Source organism: Mycteria americana, chromosome Z (genome assembly GCF_035582795.1).
Source record: "Mycteria americana isolate JAX WOST 10 ecotype Jacksonville Zoo and Gardens chromosome Z, USCA_MyAme_1.0, whole genome shotgun sequence".
NCBI classification, from domain to species: Eukaryota; Metazoa; Chordata; class Aves; order Ciconiiformes; family Ciconiidae; genus Mycteria; species Mycteria americana.
In genome coordinates, this window is record NC_134396.1 from 42958271 (window position 1) to 42979090 (window position 20820).

General features: G+C 40.1%; 1 long non-coding RNA gene across 1 annotated transcript in view; it reads left to right on the plus strand.

The window, feature by feature from the left end:
• The window catches only part of LOC142402745 (uncharacterized), a 33117-nt gene that overhangs the window by 2683 nt on the left and 9614 nt on the right, over window positions 1-20820 (plus strand). The window lies entirely within an intron of this gene.

A 20820-nucleotide genomic window follows, 5' to 3' on the forward strand; every position in this document is an offset into this window, starting at 1 on the left:
GTGTTAGCATGGCACCATGCCCAAGCTAATGGGTCTTGCAGCTTGAGGAAAAAACTATGCTACAGCAGCTATCCTGTATTGTCTTCCGAAGCCAGCGTGGTTTCACTCCCTCTGTCATCTATGCTTCGCTCCACAGTGTGATGCAGACATGACTTACACGATTCTCTTGTTTTTGGAGGCTTCTAGCTAGAACTGTTCTTCCACTTATGGAGGAGAAATCGGTAATTTGACATCATAAAAGCACAGACACCCTGGTTTTTTATTTCTGCCTGTCTCTCATGCTATTGCAGTGAGATCGTAATATGTTGCAGTCTTCTTTCACTCTGCCTTTGTGGTGCCTTGAACACTGAAGTACTCCAGAGCATATCAGATTCACGCTGGCTTTCCCAGCTGAGGTCTTAGACTCAAATGAGGCAAAATTCTGTATATTTTCAAGCTTATTAGAAACCCAAATCCCAACGATAGCTTTGAAGGACGAAAACTCATGAACTAGTCCCCAAAAACAGAGAACCTTCCTGAGTTTGTGATAGAACAGTTTTAAATGGACTGCTAGAATATTACAATATGTAGCATCAATGTCTTCTGATCTGCAATAAGTAAACATTTCTAAAATTTTTGTTCTAGCACCTTGCCTCCCATCAGGAGATTTAATGGCGTATGTCAAATGCTAAGGAGGCCACAGCAATTCCGTAAGACAGATATAAGCATCAGTATTCCTGCACGAAGAATGGGAAAGCTCAGGGCAAAGGAGCTCAGTGTTGTGCTCAGAATTGTACTTATGCTTGTGGAACCAAGGAATAGAACAACTCCTTCACCTGACAGAAAGTCCTCCCATGTGTCTGCCTGCTTTTTTGTGGACTTTGTAACTTTCTTTTCAGGCAAATCATTGGGTAGAAAACGTATTACTGCAGATATACTGCTAAGGTCTTATTAAAGCCAATGATATCAGGAGATTTGTAATTAAATAAATGCAATTTTTTCTTTGAAGAACTCTGTCTATCCTGTTGCAATCCTGTGGATTGCAAGTGTCTCCAAATTGCAAATGATGGTGTGTGTGTTTTTACTTTGTAGTACCAGTATGTATCATCTTCCTTGCCTGTGAGAGTTGAAACTTGGAATCAGATCCAAGTCGTTATTTGGGCAAGATTTCCTTAATGTGCACTTTCCTTGCTTTGCAGACTTGCTGCTGATAAGCAAGCAGATGTACTGCAGACAGCACTGTAGGATGAGAGTATGAGTGTTGTATAACACACTTGTTTTCTTTCTCCCCGTTTTGCTTTTTATTTTCTCCTCCTCCAGCAAGTGTGCTCCCAGGCACTCTTGGAAAGCTGCCAGTCCAGAAATATAAACACTTCTGAAATTCTTCCCAGCCTTAGATTTCTGATATCCTTTTCATGGGGTAGTCAAATTAGAAAGGATCCCCAAAGTAGTTTCTGTGGAGGGTGTAGCTGAAGAAGGGAGGGCAGGGTCAGACAGAAGATCCCCAGAGAGGCAAATGTCCCAATATATAAAAAAGCTAAAGCTATTCATACTTTGTGTGACTACTCTGAGTAATATAAACTGCACAAGGGACAGAGAACAATGGTAATCGTTCTTCTAGTACATGTTTACTCCCTCTTTACTATCCCCCTTCTGGGCTTTGATGAGCTTTTACATAATGCTTCTCATCTGTTCAATGTTATCAGCTACTAGTAAAAGCCATCTACTTAAACACACGTTATTTAAATTACATGAAAATAAAGGAACTATAAGTCTGTTGGGTGTTGGGATTGTTAATGGGCTGCAATGCTTAAGGGATGCTGAAAGTTTTGCAATTTGCAGCATTAACATCTACCTTCGTGCCGGTCTGTTCTGTTGCTCCCAAAGGACCAGCTCAGTAGAAAACCCCCTTGTTTATATCCATACCCTAAAGGTGACTCCGGACACACCCTATGGCACACTGCACAGTAAGAGATAAATGGATAATATCTATCCCCCGGGGCCTTGGCAAAGCACGTCCAATACTTGTTCTGCCCCAAATTGTCTGCTTTTGGTTGATCTGTATGGGGCAGACTGACATGCAACAAATCTTCCAGGACTTGCCGCAAAAGAGTGGGGAGATCTGAGAGCCTACCCTGCTTCTCCCATGGAAGAAGTGCTTGTTTGGGGGTCAGCTGAACTCAGCAGCCCCCAGGAAGATGGCCTAGGTCACTGCACTGGAAGTGTGAGGATAAAGCCCTTTGGGGTGGCAATTCAGATTGCTTCCCAGAGCACCTCATCAAGAGGCGAAACGCATGTAGAAGCGGTACACACCTTACCTGTGCCAGAAAATCTACTGTTAGCTTACAGCACAAAAGTAAAATTTATTTTCCCATTTGCAGGGGTTGTGAGCAAAGAAGAGGATACCTTAAAGTTCTGCGATCACGTAGAAGTCACAACGGGCAGAAAAGACTGTCTCCTGTTTTAGTATGTAATCCACAGTTTGGCCTCTAAAGCAATAGACTGAGGGCCACCTGTCCAGGCAGCTGATTTTCCTGGGTGGCACAGAGCAACTCCAATGGGCACAGTGGTGCTTTTAACATCATGAGTCTGTCCTCAGCTTTCATTTGCAGAGCTAAAGTCACGTGGGATCTGGCTTTTGAAATGTTTCAATATAGGTCTGGGGTGGTCTTTCCTCAGACATAGGCCTGTGCTGAATGCAAGGAGGCATCACCATGTGCACTCAGCACACCCTGATCCAGGAGAGAACATTATCCAAATTATTTTCAGGATAAAGGGAACCTTTGGCTCCTTCCTACAGACATGTTTGTTGTAGCACTGTGACTGTTATGTGAGCACTTTGGAGATGTCCCTGGACAAGGATGGGTGACTCTTGCTTCAGCAGCAAATTGGTTTAGGCAAGGATTCAGCTGGCCCTGTTCCTGGCATACAGTGGTGATTGTGAAATGGATAGAGAGAGATTCTCCATGCAAGGCAGTGCCAAGCCTGCACCTCCCTTCCTCCCTCTCTGCCTGCTTTCATCCAGAAGATGCTGTGCAAGCCAACCCCAGCCCCTGAGAAGCCATCTCACATGACAGTGACTGCCTGGCTGCCCAGTTAGCACTGGGTAGTGGACTTTGGATGATGGAGATGGGCAGACACTTAGGTGAGACTGAGAGGAGAGTGTGTCATATATACGAACTTCATGAGTTTGACCATCAACCATGAGTTTGATGGACAGGGTGGTCTGAGGCGCAGAGAAGGTACGACCATGCCATTCCATGGACCTCTTATTCTTACTTTTGAATACTGAAAGAAGGATTTTGTGACACTGGGACAGCAGGGATGGCTCTGAAATGTGTTTCAGTGTGCTCACAGATGCACTGCCTGCTCCAGTTTGAAACAGCCCTGCCTGGGATCTGTGGGGCAATGTGCCATCTGGTGCCCCTGATGCTCTCTGTCAAAGGATGTAGCTTGGTAAAGTTGGATTGCATCTGCCAAGGATTTTGCAGGTTGTCTATTTGTCCACACTGCTCAAGGACATGACCTGAAGGCTTGGTGTGGTCTATATGGACCTTAATAATTCTCATGGTAGCCTGGCTGGGGCACTGTTGCCCCAGCATGCCTAGTGAGCTCCAGTGCCATGACAATGTGAATGAGTATTTGGTCTTGAGAGGACCAAATGACTGCTGAGAGTGCAGTGGCTGCACAGCGTAGACACAGCTATACAGATCCCAGTGCTAGATAAGGATCATTTGAGCTTTGGCAGTTCCATCCAGCCTTTTGAAAACTATCTTGAGCTCACTGTGTGGTGTAGAAGAGGGAGTGGGTGAGTCTCACTGTGTGGTGTAGAAGAGGGAGTGGGTGAGTTTGGGTTCATCTCAGCAGTTCCTGCAGTGCAGTTTTCTTAGACGTGTTTCTCCTGTTGGCAAAAACATAGCACAACTGGAAATGGGGTAAGATTCTGGCTCTAAGAGCAGAAGTGTGTATTAAAGATGCATTTTGGAGGTAGACTGTCTTTATAGCCTAAAATGCTACTAGTTCACTAGAAAACACCTCACCTCCAGCTGGCAGTGAGCACCCTGTTGCTTCAGAAGTGCCTGGTTTGCTTCTGCCCCCTCTCCGGGTGAACTGGTGACCCCGTCACCTTGTCCCATGTCACAGTCCCACGAGTGGACAGTGGAACCACTCCGCTCTCAGCTCTTCACAGGGCAGCTGCAGGCAGAGAGAGGATAAGGCAACAAGCCTGCAATCTGTTTTTTTTCCCCCCAGACTTACAGCTCGTTTGGGGTACATTTGTATCTTGGTAATTGGGAAATCCAATTAGATATCCTGGAGTCCTAATTAAATGGCTTTTATGGTTATAAGAGATTTGGGGAATAATCATCTGTGAAGACTTGGGACCCATGTTCCATTTGCATGTGCAGTTTCTATGGCTGTGTGAGTAAGTGCTGTAATTGCCTGTAGGAATTTATAGTGTTTGCCCAAATGGAATAAATTACAACTACTTCCTGGCATTCAGTTTTTAAGTCTCTGATTGTAGAATTAGGGAGAGAGCTGACATAAAATACTATACCTGAATAGAAATGCAAGAACAGAAATCACGTTCTGTTCACTTAAACTGTGTCTTTTTTGGCAACTTCTGTATCAATTGACAGAAAGTTAAAATTTTGCACTTATTTTAACACGTGGTTAACCACCACAGAAATCACTGGTAATGACTGGGTATGTACCATGGCATGGAATATATGCTAATACTGTTCCGATTAAGCAGCATTCACTGCAATTGCCTCTCATTAGGTAAATAATTTCTGAGGGAGATATACTAATTAAAAGTTTTTCCTCATTATGTATTTCATGCTTAAGAGGAGTTTACTATATTTACAGCAGTGCAACTAAAGCTATTCAGAACTAACCCTGCCAATATTTACAAAACGCAGAGAGAAATTACTTATGCTTCTGTCTTCTTTGTTGCTGATTGCGAAGGATATGTTTAGTTTCCTCAGAGGTGCTTTCACTCCTGTAATGAATAAAATGATTCCTAAGTGGTAAAATGTTTTCAGATCCTCTAGAACATAAATGATTTTATAACTTTAAAATGCAATTGTTATTCAGTTCTCTGAGCTATCTGTTGCAGTCTAGCAGCTGATTTGCTTATTTTTATTAATTATTATGATAATTATTATATTCTATATACTATATTATATAATATTATTATTTATTATTATTATTATTATTATTAATTACATAACCATAACAACAACAATAATAATAATCTGTCTGGTTTAGCATTGTATTGCCATGTAAAGCTCTTTAATGCAAGACTACCGCAATCAGGTGGAACACTTAAGCTTAGAAAAGATTTTTGGTTATCTTATGGCAGCTTATTCCCTGCCAGCATTATGAGCTTTTTATTCCTTCTTGAACAGAGACCATTTTTTTAATTTCTTGTTTGCATTTTCATAGAGGTGCATAAAGTATTAATAGTCCATGTGTAGCTCGGAGAACTTTATTAAATGTTAGCTTTTATACACAGCTTTACTTCCAGCACATCAGGTTTCCATACCACGTGCATGAGCCTATCAGGATGAAAATGTTTGTGGTTATCATTTGTGCCTGTGTAAATACCATGCCAATTTAAATAACTCCTGTTGGAAGCCAAGAGAGGCAGAAGTGGTAGAAAAGTAATGACTGAAGACAGAGGCTCTTGACCTCACCAGATGACAGGCAGGATCGTGATAGCTCATGTATTTGGGATCAGGAGACAAAGTCCGGTTCCTTTCCATCACGGCAGTTTGTCAGATTCTTGCTGCAGTGTTTTCGCACCCATGCAATTTTTTTATGGATCTCATGCTGTTTTGGCAGCTTAACTCAATTTAAATGCCTGTTCCTGTTGCCTTCTCCTTTTGCATTTCAAAAGCATTTGAGTTAAAACAAAATGGTAGTTTTGCAGAATTGTGAACAAATCTAATGACTTTTCTTTCTTACTTGTTCTCCATCCCATGGGCTCTTCATTTTGCTTGTGCTCCTTTCCTTGAAATCCCTGTACTCTGGGAAACAAGCAGAAGCTCAGAGGCCAGGAGGCTTGTTCTGCCTCCATTCCTCTCTTGAAAACATAAAGCTATCACTATCCAGCCTGCTCTTCTCCTTGTAGCCATTCCTTTCCTCTTAACAGAGAAGCAATTCAATTATTCTTTTTTTCTCCTTCACTCCAGCCCCATTCACAGAAGAATCTGGCCAGGCAGTTGTATAACTAACATTTCTGTCTACTCTTGAGGGCTATCATCTGAGCTGTTTCTCAAGCCAGTGAAGCTGAGACTATGTAAGGTTTCTGAGAAGGCACACGTAATTTTGCAAGGATTGTCCTTTTAGAGGTGTTCCTCTGTGGTTGCCAAAGTCTTCACGGATGCTCTTGGCTCTGATCTCTGGGAGGAAACCAGCAAGTCAGAGCAGACACTTTTGAGTCCTGGGCTCCTTCTTGAAGGTGCCTCTGAAAGGTGCCACCTTCATTATTCGTGTACAAACACTGTACAACTGAGTACAAATACAGGTGACGAAATGTAACCATCCTACAGTTCGGTGTTTCTCAGTCTGACAGTTCTGACTTTCTGGGGGAGGCTGTAAAACGTTGAAAACTTTCCTCGTCTAAAGTAAAGAAATCTATTTTCCCTTACCCCCACCCCATATGCAGCTCCTTCCCTTTCAAGTCCCAGAATTCTCAATCAGACTTTTAAAATGTGCATGGAGGGTATGACATGGGCTTTATCATGCACAGATTATCTGGAGAGCTGGAGGAATAATGACTCCCACTCGTGCTGTCCAGAGCAGAGGACACAGTCGGGTCAAGCACCTCCTGTGTGCCAGTGCACCCAGATTTGGTGTTCCTTCATTGTTACAATTAATCTTTTTTTTCCCCCCTATTCTTTTATGATGAGCGAGTGGTGAAAATGTTTTATTTCAAATAAGGCGTTTGTCTTATCTGAGCAGAAAATGACCTGAAGGCCAGATCTGCCTATAGGCAGATAATAAGTATTAATTTCTATGACTAAATGACATAAAGAGAACCAAGGATTAGTTATATCACAGATCAGCAAATTGACCTGGGGGTAGCTTTGTAATTTTTTTTTCTTTTCACACCATTCTCAATAACTGAAAAAAAAAAAGCGTTGTGAAAGAGTCTTAATGTGATCTCAACAAGTCTCAAGCTTCTTTTGCCTCTTTAAATTTTGCCTTTCTAAAAGCTTTGGAATGGGATTGTATCTTAGTATAGTCTCTGTGCACATAAGAGAAAAAAGGAACAGCAAACCCAATCAAAATCAATCAGCGTGTGTAGGGCACATAGAGACGGGATTGTGCGAGCTTATTAGGTAAGTCATTGACTTTCTAACACATCTTGATATTTTCCTGCTAAAAATCCTATTCCAACTTTGTGTGGCTATGGGAAATGGCATTCTTAATACTTTCAGATATCCTGATGGATCAGTTTGTAAGAGTAAGTATTGCTTAAACATAAACTAATTAAATATTAGGGCCAGCCAAACTGCGGAAAGCACTGTAAGGTAATTTCCCTCCTTGTTTTTGTTTGGATGGCAGGTGTTTAATGTGCAGTCATAAGTTTTTATTTCTCCTCATTTTTGTTGTATTGCCTTTTTAATTTGTTTGCTTACACAAGCAAATTAGTATTTAGCTGTTCGTTAGTTATACAGGTCAATGAACTGATTCATTTAACTGAGTTTAAAAATTAGATTTGCAAATATTCTCCATTCTCTTCAGTTCATCATCATTTGGAATTACATTCACAGTTCTGAATAAGTGAATTAAGTATAAATACAGCACATAGGTGTTTTATTGTGTCAGGGAGAGTGGTCTTATAGGAACCATGCAAAAAAGATATGTGAAAAAGGTCTAAGCATGCCACTTTAGCTGTCAGAGATTTGACAAATATATCCAGAATTTTCTATATTCAGATTGACAGCATATGACATTATTAAGCCAAAAGCAAAATATCTAATTCTTTAAGTTTTGTAAGCTAAAGAACTTCAATATATTTTGCTTTATGCAGTGACCACAAACTACTCATGAATGTAACTCTTAGGTTGAGAGTCGAAATGTGGCTGCAAAGCAGGTACTAAGTTAACCAGTGACTACACTGATGCAGTGATTTATTGTCACCATGTAACCGTGCAATGGCAGTTATGGTCACAGTCCACAGACGCTATGTTGGCTATTTTATTGCTTGGGTGGCTTTTCTCATGTTCATCAGGAGTTTGTCAGGCCCTTTGCGCAATAAAGAAAAGTCAGTTGAACCTCAGCCCAAGGAACTTTTAGATGGCAACTCCACAAAGAGTCTGGTCTTGGGATTTTTCTAGCACTTGGATTTTTCTGATGTTTACAGTTAAACTACTCCAATCTTCATTTTATTCAGTCATCAGCATACAGATCCCTGATACCAGGAATCGTTACTGTTGATCCCCACTCACCCCAAAAGATCAGTATGCCGCAGATTTCAGCTAATTCCAGCTCTTGTTAGACTTTTCATATGCCCCATCTTTTTACAAAGTTTCCTATAGGTAATCCATATCCCCTCACTGAGGAATGTACCCCTTTTCACTTATAGTCTGGTACTCTCCAGAGGTCTTAGTCAGGATTGAGGCCACTGGTGAAAGATGCTCGATGGTGTGAGAGCTTCTGTTGAGCTGCTACTCAGTGTGCCAGATATCTGTGTTTGATTTCTTAGAATTGACTCATTCAGTGCTGCATGCTTTTGCAGTGTTGAAAACTTGGGTTATTTTTTTCCTGTGAGGTACTTTGTTCAACCTTTTAGCAGTAATACCCCAGCAACATTCCCACAAATGCACCACGTAAGCAGTTATTCTCCATGGGAACTGGGCTCTGTGCTTCTCCAGGCTAGCCGGCAGGGAAAGGTTAAAGAATGAACAGCCCTGAGAGTGAAGTTGGGCAAAACAAATGAGGTAACATAACAACGGTATACTATACTTGAGCTAATTTTTTTCAGCTAAGCTGCACACTGAACATCTAAATTCTTGTCATTATTGTCACAAGTCTAACCTCTTGGCACCAAATTTTAGTGTTTAAGGTTCTTTGCTGTGGCATTCTCAAGCTACGTAAGAGCAGAAGCCTGTTTTGAAACATTCCTCAAGGACTTCAGAGTGTTTTCTAGGTCAATGGTCTCAGGCAATTTTACAGCTAAGGTCATATAGGATCAAATGTATAGGTGAGCTGATACAGAATCAGATGCCATAAGGTCTATTTCTGCATCTTCTCAGCTTTGGGTGAGTTGATTGTTGACTGTTCCTCCAGTTGTATAGCAGAGATAGCAGTATTCTGTCTTGTAATGAAGAGGTTTACAGATGATAAATATTTTGAAAATGCTCTTTTGGGTGCAAAAGTTGAGGATTTCTTTCGTGCTGTATTGTAATTATTTTTCCCTTTGTTACTCTTCCAACTTTCAGAGAGTATTTTTTTTCTTTTGGGTGTATCAGAAAGTTTTTATTGACCTAGCGACAAGGTCTGATTTTGTGCTAGCTGCAAGGTGTTGCTTTTACTATCACTTCCTATTGTTACTTTATAATTTTGGTTAGTTCCAATCTGAAGAATTTAGAAAATTTAACTCTTTGAACTAATATTTTCATTCTTCATAGCCAACTAATATGGCTTGATCAGCTGTAGAGGAAACTGTTGCTGTTCTAAATCTCTGACACAGACTACCAGTAGATAACGATTTTTTAATCAGAATATGGTCCGATGTGTTGCTATAGTCACTTACATATGGCCATTTTTTAAAAACATAATCAATTAAGATACAGCCTTTCCTGTTCCCAGGCTTACACTTAACACTATAAATTGATAAGCCTTAAGTTATTAATTTTTTTTCATTTTTGCTTTTTCTTTTCACGTTAGTAACATACAGTTCAAGTGATACACGTAAGACAGAAATGCCGTTCCTTGTCTCAGCTAATGATGGTGCTGAAAGATTTCATTTTAAAACAGAAATATTCTAAACTGGGAACTTCAAATTTAAGCCCCCTTCATAATTTTAGTTGAATAAAAAGAGTAAAATCTCTGGTTGTGTAGTCGCTTGTGCACTTTATTTCTACTTCTGCCTAAGCCTGGAGAGCCCTGCTTTTCCAATTACGACACCAAGCTAATCTCTTACAAGTACAGCGTGTCTGTAAGGTTTCACTATTCAAGAGAGTGTGCATTTTTTAGATTTATGAGGCTCCAGCCAGCATCAGGGCCCCCTTGTGATAGAAAACACATAGTGGGAATCCTGCGTTTAAGGAATTTGGACGGAACAAACCAGGCAGAGCGTGGCTCAGACCGGGCAGCGTACCAAGACGGGGGCAGCTCAGGGGCTTGCTGGAGCTCACACGGGAATTGAGCTGAGCTGGGCAGAACAGAGCTCAGATTTTTGCAGTGCTAAACCAGAAGTTTAACTGCAAAACTTCAAAGTACCGTTGTAAAATTTTGATTCTGCTGAAGCCAAACCCAAATCCTGATGTTGATTAGGCCTTAAACCCAGGCCTGAATACCAGCCAAGGTATAATCCAATGGTACATCTGAGGCCTGCTTCCTCTTTTTATATCCCCTAAAATATCTCTCTGGTGGCTCAGATTGTCTAGTGAGGCTAACGAAAACACAACTTGAGACTTTCCCGAATGCCTTCTCATCTGGGCTTTAGTCCTCTGTGCTTTCTGCTGGTTGCAATGCAGAAATCTTCATGCTTGCAAGAGAAGTATTAAATTTCCTGCAATTAGAACAGAAAATTCAGATTTCATTTTGTTGCAAAATGAGGCCAAAGACAGAAATCCAGAGAGAGGTCCATGAGCAATTTAAAAGCGAGCTAGGTTGTTGGATGAAATGGTCCAAAGGAATGTGTGGGTACCGCTGTGATGTGGATGCAGCTGCTGAGAAAAGCTACAACTGAAGCACGATTCATTAGTGAGTTTTAATACTAGGGTGGTCTTCTTGTTCAAAGAGCAAAATTTATTATAAATGGAGAACTTAATGATATAGAGAAAGCTGCTACTTAATACTCAGTCATTGGCTCACAGTTTAAATTCAAAGATATCATCATGATGTATTTACTTCTGCCAAGCACCTTTTCATTGTCACTTTTAAGGTGAGGGAAGTGCATCTTTGATAAAAGCGGTATTGGGCAACAACATATATTTTCTTAAAATTTATAAATATTTTAAGTTTATCTTATCTTCTGCATATCCTATGCAGTTATATAGCATGCTTTTCTGGAGCAAACCAAAATTTTGGAGAAAAAAAAAAACAAGAAGATTCATACCATCTTACAGGGGACCTGAACCATTTGTTGTTAGGCAGAACTTCAGCATACACAGAGGTAATGGAAATAGCCCATGAACTGTAAAACCATTGGTCTCCTAGCTTAAAACCCTCTATGCACAAGTGTGCTGTCCTCCTTTAGACTGAGTGTACCCATTAAACCCACATTACAGATCCCAAAACACTGGAAGTTATGCAGCAGGGTTGAGAAGAAATCTGAAGAAGTGTGCTCTGTGCAACACGTAACATTTCTCCATGCTGGCCTCCTGCGCAGTCTTCAGCTGCTGAAGGCTGGAATATCTCAGATTGTGGGTGTCTCCATCCGCCAGTAGAAGGTTCTCAGTATCTCCGGCTAGCTCTCGCTTCCCTCTCTGCATTTTGTTTAATCACAAGCATCCTAGCTGTGTTTTCAGAGTTGTAGGTACACAGCCCGGCAGCGAACTTTCAAGCAGAAAGGTCACTTAGTTGTTTTCTCAGGGAGCTGCGAATATTTCCTCAACTGTTTACATGAGCAAGGAAACCTCTTTTCCTCTTCTGTGCTGTCAGAGTGGCACACAATGGGGAGCATGCTTTATGAAAACTCAGGGTGAGTGTTTTGCAGAGGAATGCTGTGAGGAGATTCTGTCGTACAAATACTAAACCAAAAGCTTTTTCCAAGGTCTGACTCCAAATTCTGTACAGCCCAGAACAAAATTCTGTTCCCTGTTTTCCTTCCTTCACACGCACTTTTTGGACTATTTATCTGACAATTACAGCCAAATAACAGTACCATTAGAAGGAATGCTGATGGCAATAAATAGAATAACAATCATATTAGCTATAATAAACGTAACAATTAATGTTGTTACCCAGACAGAAAATGCCAATCATTTTTCTATGCCTTGAGGACACAACAAAACCCATGTGATTTCTAGATGGTCAAAAGACCTATTGTATCATCAAAACACGTAATAAGAATGGAGAGGGACTGACGTATTTAGGATCTAATACCTATAAGGAGTGTTTATTCAGCTGGAAACCTTCTGACCTGTTAACAAATGACACCTAGTTGTATTAGGTATACTAATAATAACTCTGAAAAACTGAAGCTGCCTAGAGTGGGTGAGGCTAGCCCCTATCCTTACTAATATGTAGTCACAGAAGCTGTAATTTAGCCATAGAAATAGAAAAAAAAGGTACATGAAGGAATTCAAGGAATGAGGCATGAGGAATTATTCACAAAGCACCTATGGTTTGTTTGTTTTTACACCAGTTAGAATGAAAAACGTGCTGTGAATTGAATGAGGTAGTACTCAGAAGGGAACCCTTACTTCCTCCAGCCTTGCAGGTCCACAAAAGCTCTTATGAATTTTCAGTCTCATTGACCCAGCTCCAGGGATCTATATGTACTTTATTCCTCAGCTTAGATGTAAAGATGGCAGAAGTGAGCACTGAAAAGAAATAACTTGGCAAAAAGACGTGAAACTATTTTTTACAAGTACAGAGAATATATCATTGTGATCTTCTTTCTTCAGTATAATTTTCTTTATCTATATTAATCTCTAAACAGAATTTTTTCCATGTCAATTGCAAATCCCTTGGGTTGGTATAGTCTTCCTGAGTCAGTGGCGGTAGGAGGAAGCTAGCTAGTGCTTCTTATTTTATCAGTTCTGACCTTATGTGGCTGCTGGAGGGTGACAGATCTGAGGGATGGCCAAAATGCAATATCTGCCCTAAGGCTGCAGCTGGAGAATGATAACCTAATTTCTAATGACTCTACCTACGACAGTCAAAATCATTACTCAAAGAACAGCAAACATGGTTCTTCATGCCTTGAAGCCAACAGGCCAGATTAAAGTGGGAATCCCCAAAGGGAAGTGGTGCAATGGGTACTCTAAGCTGTTCGGTTTCTTAGCCACAGAAACTACAGAATGACTGGATTGTGGTCCACTTCAGAATAAAAAAAAACACAAGAGTGTACAAATGAAAATAAGGCCATCAACAACTGCATGTTGTTCTGTGTTACAGGCTGTGTTTTTTTCAGACAATTCCATGTAATTGCTAGTGGCACCAGGGTTTAAGCTTTAACAGAGTATTCCTTGTCTTACACAAGTTTGTGCAAGCTCCCAGTTTCAGTGGGAGGTTTACTCAGAGTCTATCAGATGCATAAGCAGCTGTTCTAACTTTCCCAATGACTACTTGCATTGTTCCTCCCTAACCATGGATGAATCACAACCAAAAGTTGCTGTCAATTAGACTGTTTTCTTTTTCTTTTTTCTTTTCCTTCTTTTCCTTCTTTTTTCTTTTTTCTTTTTTTTTTTAATTTTCCAAAAGTAGCAAGTTATAAATAAAATACATTAAGTATCAGATATATTGACTGTTATTAGAAAGTGCATTCAGTTATGGCTGATCTATACCTGTTCCTCAACGACTACGACAGTAAACATAGATTATCATAACAAATATCTGCAAAATAAGTATTGATCCATGACCACTTTCTGAAAAATAGTAATAACTGTGTTTGCCTGTATAGGCAATTGTCAATATTTCATCCAGAAGATATAGCCCTGTAGGCTCTTGCTAACAGTAATGAATAACTCTTTATTTCTTCATGTCATGCAGATTAGCAGTGTTGACATTTTCCTCTTGTTTTTGATTTAAGGGATAGTCAGAACGATTCATTTTTGGAATCCACTGGAGGTCACTGACTATATAATTTCACAGGAATCTCTATATACCTCAATAATCAGTTCTTTATTGGCATTACATGAGTGCCTGGCTGAAATCAAAGCTCAACTAAACTGTCATTATACATACATGTAGAAAAAGTATGCTGAAGGATTTGTATAATCTGCATAAATGAGATACCAGACGAGAAACAGTGTTATGAAGTGTATTGACTGGGATGGTTGGGTTGTCGGCAGAATCAGGATTAGAGCTCTGATCTCCTCAGTTCTTGTCAAGGTGACGTACTTGATATGCTATAAATTATTTATTGGATGATTGAGATTTCTTTTCATTATTTTCCACCCAGCATGTACCTGTTAAAGAACAGATCAAAGATTTGTGTTTGGTGGCTCACTGTCATGAAAATTTTGCAAGTCAGTAATGTCTTCTCTATTCCTTGAACTTTGTCATGACATGACAGTGGGTATGAAGGACACTGCTGCAAGTTTTCTTGATACAGGAGTAAATAATAATCTGTCTCAGGAAGGAGTTATGCATTAAAAATATCAAAATTTGTTTTTTCCATACTAAGGTGTTTTTCGGGGGGAGAAGGGAGTGGCTTGGGAATTAAATTGTGATAAAAGACTTACTGAGGCATAAACTTTTGAGGAGGCTGGTATCTCAAAGTAGGAGGATATGCTTTATATGTTCACATATCAAATGACTGAGAAACGTAAATTATTTAAATCTCATTCTAGACTGATAACACAGCATGCAATTTTTAATAACCATATGGGCAAAGGGGATAAATGTAGATCTCTTAAGCATTTACTTAATTAGCTCATATTCCTGTTTTCTTCAGAAATACATATTGCATTTCTTTTATTACATTTTTTAATTAAATTTCTTAATGTAATTGACCTAAGGGCTTAATAAGTAACTAAATACTTGCAAATAAATGAAATCAAATACAGGCCCAGAACTGTAGTCAAGACAATTTGTGGGGCCACAGGAGATTAGCTGTGTATCACAGAAGATCATAGTGACAGAAAAGAAGGCTGTAAAGGACTAGAAATGTTCATCTAGTCCAGGCAGGTATTTGTCTAATTTGTTCTTAAAAAAGCTTTAGTTTTTTAGTTAGAAATCCCATGTCCTTTTGATATCTCTCGCAGTACTTCCCTATCTTTAGCACTAGAAAGTTTCTTCATGAAGTCTAAGTTCAGCCTCTCTTACTGCACCACAAGCCTGGGTTTTGTTGTAGCCACCATAGATGAGAGTGTATATTATTTCTTTTTTTCCCATTTGAAGCAGCCTCTTACATATTTAAAGACTGTCATCATTTTCCCTCAAGCCTTTTCCCTCTCCACCCCTCTGCACCCCTGGCTCATGTAGTCTTTTCATCTTTAGCCTAAACAAACCCAATTATTTCAGTCTTTCTTCATAGCTCGTGTTTTGCAGATGCCTCATCATTCCTGTTTCTCTACTCTGGACAAATTTGATACACATGATTTTTTGAAGTGTGGTGCCTAAAATGGGGCATTATACTTCAGCTACTTCAACTCCAGTCTTATTAGTGTTGAGTAGAATGGAAAAATTCTTGTGTCTGAGAATGTTTTTGCATTTGTACGTTTGTCTAACGTTTGACTTTTTTTCTAATAGCTTGCCACTGCTCATTCATCTGCAATTTGTAGTCTGCTCTAGTCCCCAGGATCTTTTTTGAAGACCTATTACCTTGTCAGTCCTTTGCCATCTGGTATTTCCTGTTTGTGAAACTGGTTATGCCCCGCAAAGTACAGAGCTGCACACCCATCTAACTGAATTGCATCCTCTTTTTCTTTTTTTCTAGACCATGTTTTCAGTCTGCCAAGGTCATTGTGAATTCTAATTTTGTCCTCCATCAGACTTGTAGAGATCCCATTTTAGCATCATCTTAGAAAGTAACATGCTTTCAAAGACTCAATCAGGCTGCTAATGGCTGGTGGAGTGGTGTGTGCTTGGTCTGGGGCAGTTAGGATTGCAGCATCTGGACTTTGATGACTCATTAATAGCTAGGGGAATAATTTTCCAATGCTATGCTGAATAAATCTGTTAGTTACTGAAGATATTTTTTTCTTAAACATGCTGCCTGGAATGTGTGTAGTTTTCACTTTTGGCTATTTCGTTTCAAGATCAAGTTTCATGGATTTATAATCTCCAACTGGAAATTTCACAAAAAAAGCTTGCACCTTGGGATAGAGTAGAAGCTGCCTGGCTGCCTGGCACAGCAGGGCCACATCTGCAGTGAATTTTAATAATATACTAACTGCTTAGTACTGCCACCGAAAATTCAGTATTCTGATCTTGCTTTCCACTGACAAATTCTATAAATCTTGACATTCTTTTGTTTTTTCTAATTGATTGACTCGTGGAGTTAACCAACCTGGAAAAGTTTTCAGACAGCATACTTGACTCCAGTATTATTATTTCAGTATTTGAGATTTATCAGTTGGTTAAGAATTAGTCACCAAAGGAATTTGTGAATCATTCTGAATAATGAATAAATTTATGCTCTGATTGCAAACAATTTGTGAAAAGGAACAAAGGGAGAAATTAGTTTAAAAAATCTTAATTCACTCAACTCTAATAGGACTTTTAGCCATCTTTTAAAATTTTAAAGACCAGGGAACAGAGACAAATGTGAGGCCTTAATGTAGAGTTCAGAGAAAGTCAAAAGTAGAGTCAGGATTAGACTTTTTAGTTTCTATCTTTTGGTTTGATGATGACTCTGGTTTTGTTTTTTCCACATTAGTTCATGTCTTTAGAGTCCTTGGAGGGTAGGGGTATGGATGGAGGGCCTTGGAGAGCCATGCAAATCTCAAATTGCAATACCAACAGGCTTACCAATGAAGGGGAAAAGGAAAACAGCAACGAGAACTGCAGCGATGACAGGTCAAGGCTTAGAGTGCAATACTTGCAATTGCTTTGCAGTTTGCCTTGGCGGTGCGATTACGCGCAGTTATAATCCTGTTGCGCTGACTGCTAATTCCAGAGCACTGCGTGCACACACTGCAGCACAGATTGGGCATCACAGAGTGAATATTAAATGTGGAACATAAAGCACTAAGCACCTTGTAAGCAAATCAGAAGTGCAGGCCGATAACATTACGAGCTAGGGTTCTTATTTTGGACCACTGTCTTAAAAATTAAATGATCACTCTTTATGTAGATCTACCAGAGGAAATGCCAAAAATGTGTAAGAAGAAAAATTATCCCCAACCCAAATTTTGGGTGCAAACACAGAAAATCAAATAAAAAGAGTTAAGCTTTAGAAGTATGAAAGACAAACTTGAAGAAAAGGACTAGGAAAGCTGAACACTAATATTCCTTACGTTCAGCTGTAGGTCTGATTTCATCAGTTCTCTCAAAAGCACAAATCAGCAATAAGCAAATCTGCAGTACAAGGGACTGAAAAAAGTCCACAATAAAGTTTGCAAATTAAAATAAATATCAAAGGTGTAGGGTTATGAACAATAGTAGAAAATGGACCCCAAAACACAGTCTGCCAAACCACAAGATTTTTCACATAAGAGGACCAGAGTAATAAGTAGTAATTACATGTTACTGGGAGATAGTACTGCTGAGCTGCTAATGCTCTTGCATAGGATGGTTGTGGCAGCAATTTTTTGATTCACCTTATTTTAGAACATCAATATTAGGAAATTCTGTAAATAACAGTTTACTTGTGTGTGCTCACTTCTTGCTTTAGCCTTCTTCCCATTGGTTCTGTCAGAAATGGTATGTGGAGGAAAGATACTCCAGCTTTGGAAGAAGGGAGGTTTTTGATTTTACAGAAGTGGTTTGGTGTTGCTAGTGAACTGATCAGAGCCCTCTATATCTTCTGTGTGCTTATGGTTGCACTTCTACACCTGCTTGTGACTTGGTGGTCGACTGCAATGTGAAAGCACATTCTGTTGTTCAGTTGTATTGTAACTTAAAATATTATGGATATTGTCAAAGTGCTGTGACTAGGCTAGTCGCCATGGAAAACTTCATTGGATGATAGTATTTGCTTTTCATTATTAGTGACGATGTCTTTCAGATTACTTTTTCAGTTACAGCTCTCATCACTATGACTCACCAAAAATCCTGCTCTGCCAGACTGGTGTGCTAGGCAGTTTGGGCAAAAACATTCCCAGCTCCTTCCTGGAGGCTGAGCCTGTGGTTCTGCAATTCTTTTGTCTAAATACAGAAGGACCACAGGCCATAGACAATGTAAATCTCTCCATGCCAAAGTCCTGGAGAGATTTACTGGTGTATGTATGTCAGCTACACGGCATGTGCTTGGGCAATGTGACACCTCCCACAAATGCTGACTCTATGAGCAGGCTTTGCGGCGTTGAACCACACACGGACTATAGAGACATTTGGGATTCTGGTCAGAACTCACAAAAGCCTGGCAGCCAGGTGCATTCAGAGGGATTCGGGCTACAGAGCCTTCTGTGGCTGCCTTCTCTTGCCCCCAGGCACCTCTGCTTCTGCCTTCACCCCGCTGCATTAAATGGTGGTCATCAAGGACTGACAGGTCTGTTGGTGGAGTAAGTATGGGCTTTTCTGGTTTAAACAGTTGTCTCTCTTACTCTGTACTCTTATACATCAGCAAAGATTCACCTTCGGGGCTGCGTTTCAATAGTTCTGGGTTTTGAAACAGGAGCCTGGCCTTCACGTTTGTCAATACAGCAAAGTGAAGAATGGTCAGGGATTTTGAGTGACTTTTTTTCTCCTACCAGTTAGAGGTTCCTGCTGGACAGCAGCTGTTTTCACGTCTCTGAGTCAGCCTTGCAATGATGAGTAGATGTGGGCAGAAATATTTTTTTTAATTTTTTTTTTTTCATTTCCTTGGAAAATAGAAGCTGTAAAAATCAACACTAAAAATAAGTAAACGCCAATTTAGGCAAATCCAGATTTTTTGTTTTCACTGAGCAAAGACTCCTGCCATGGTGGACTCTGAAGGCTGGGGTACGCCCAGGGCTGATTTGAATGACCTAGTCTGAACAAACACTGAGTTCCACAAGCTGTTGTCCTAATTGGCGAGATACCAGTTTCAAGTTCAAACGCTTCAACCCCAAATTCTTTATACATCTTTATTCTTAAAGCTGGTTTTCTGTAACAGGGAAGACTGAAAACTAACTGGTTGTGGGTGGAGTCACTCACACAAGAAGTTTGATTCTGCCATCATTAGCCCCAGCAACAACCTGTCCTGGACTGCTAAGTTTGTGAGGCACAAAGAAACCCACGCACCTACCCTGCCTTACCTGCTTAAGTTCTCAGTAAGCCTACCTTTCTCTGCAGTTTCTGGCCAGATTCCTTATGCAAGGGTGTGCTCCCAAGGTATTTGCATGAAAGCCAGTGGCTTTCTGAACCTGGTTTTCCAACACAGAGCTTCCCATATTCCTGAAGCAGCAGTTGCTACCCATGGTACAGCACCACCTTCTCCTCTTCCTACACCTGTCAAAAGCATCTTTTCAGTACGGTTTCATTTGTTTATTTTTTTCCAGTTATGAATTCTTATCTTTGCTTGCTTGAATTGCTTTCATTCCATTTCAGTGAAAAAAGGCATATTCTTTGGGAGCTCATGAGACAATTCAGAAACTTGAACCTCTACCATACAGTAGAGACCCTCCCACAGCAATAAAAGACTCTGAGCCTCCCCTGCAGTAGTCTGAGATATTTTTCATGCGTTTGAAAATGACTAGAAGATAATTCAGGATTTTTTGATCAAAATTGTCATACCTTCTTTCCCCTTACCCTGCATTTTTGCTGTCACAAGGCTAAAAAATAAATTGGTGGCACAGCTTAGGTGGGTTTGAGCAATGGCAGGGAAATAATCAGAGCACTCCACTGCAGCACCAAGCGTGATGAGCATATCACCTGAAGGTGGGCACAGCTATATTCAGAATCTGGTATGAAAGCACTAGTCTAAGTCCTGTGCTTGTGCTCTCCATTCTGTACCTTAAAGTGTCTTGGCCAAATTCCAGCCTATGATTAGATCTGCTATCTGGGCTTTTTGTATTATCACAGATGAAATGCCAAGCAAGAGCTTTGTTGTCAGTAGCTGTTAGTTATCCCGCCCTGAGCCAACAGGAGCTGCTGGAGCTTTTGCTAAGCTGGTCGCTGCTGCAACTTGCTTTTCATACATCTGTATGTCTCGCAGCATGCCTGCATCTCCTTAACGATCTGAAAACAAGGCATTGTGAGTAAGAAAGGTGGAGCGGGGTGGTTGAGGGTTGTGAAGATTTTACTGCATCTGCATCTGCAGCTTGCAGATTGATAGATCTGAGGATTCATTTTTTATTTAAAAAAATAGTAAGTCAGAAGCATATACCACTGCTTTCCTATCACTGGCTTAATTGTGATTATTTTATCTAGAACTCATTTCGATGGCTTTTAGAAGACTAACATAATATATTGTGACCAAAAGGAATGAGTTCAACAAACATAATCGATTGAAATCAAATGAAAAGGGAGTCTAATAAATAGAGGCTGCTTTCAGCCTGCCTGTGAAGAAAAGGCTGCTCCCTTGACCCCTCTGATCCAAATTTTTCAGCCCAGAGGCTATGTCTGCCCTGTGTAGTGATCTTCAGCTGCTGCATTGGGCTATTATTCTTACCTTTTACTGTTTCAATATGTTCTTTATTCTCATCAGGTCTTCACATTTTATCGGATACATATATATATTCATTGGAAATAGCACAACTATAAAATAATTGACAGAAGAGATTTACAAGGTTACGTTTAGTTCCTGAGAAACATTCTTGAGACTGTCTCTGAAATCACTGAATCCCCAATCACCTCAACATACATTTCTCTCCAAGAACATACATGCTCTCCATCATACAGTCCACACTGGTGTACAATTCTATC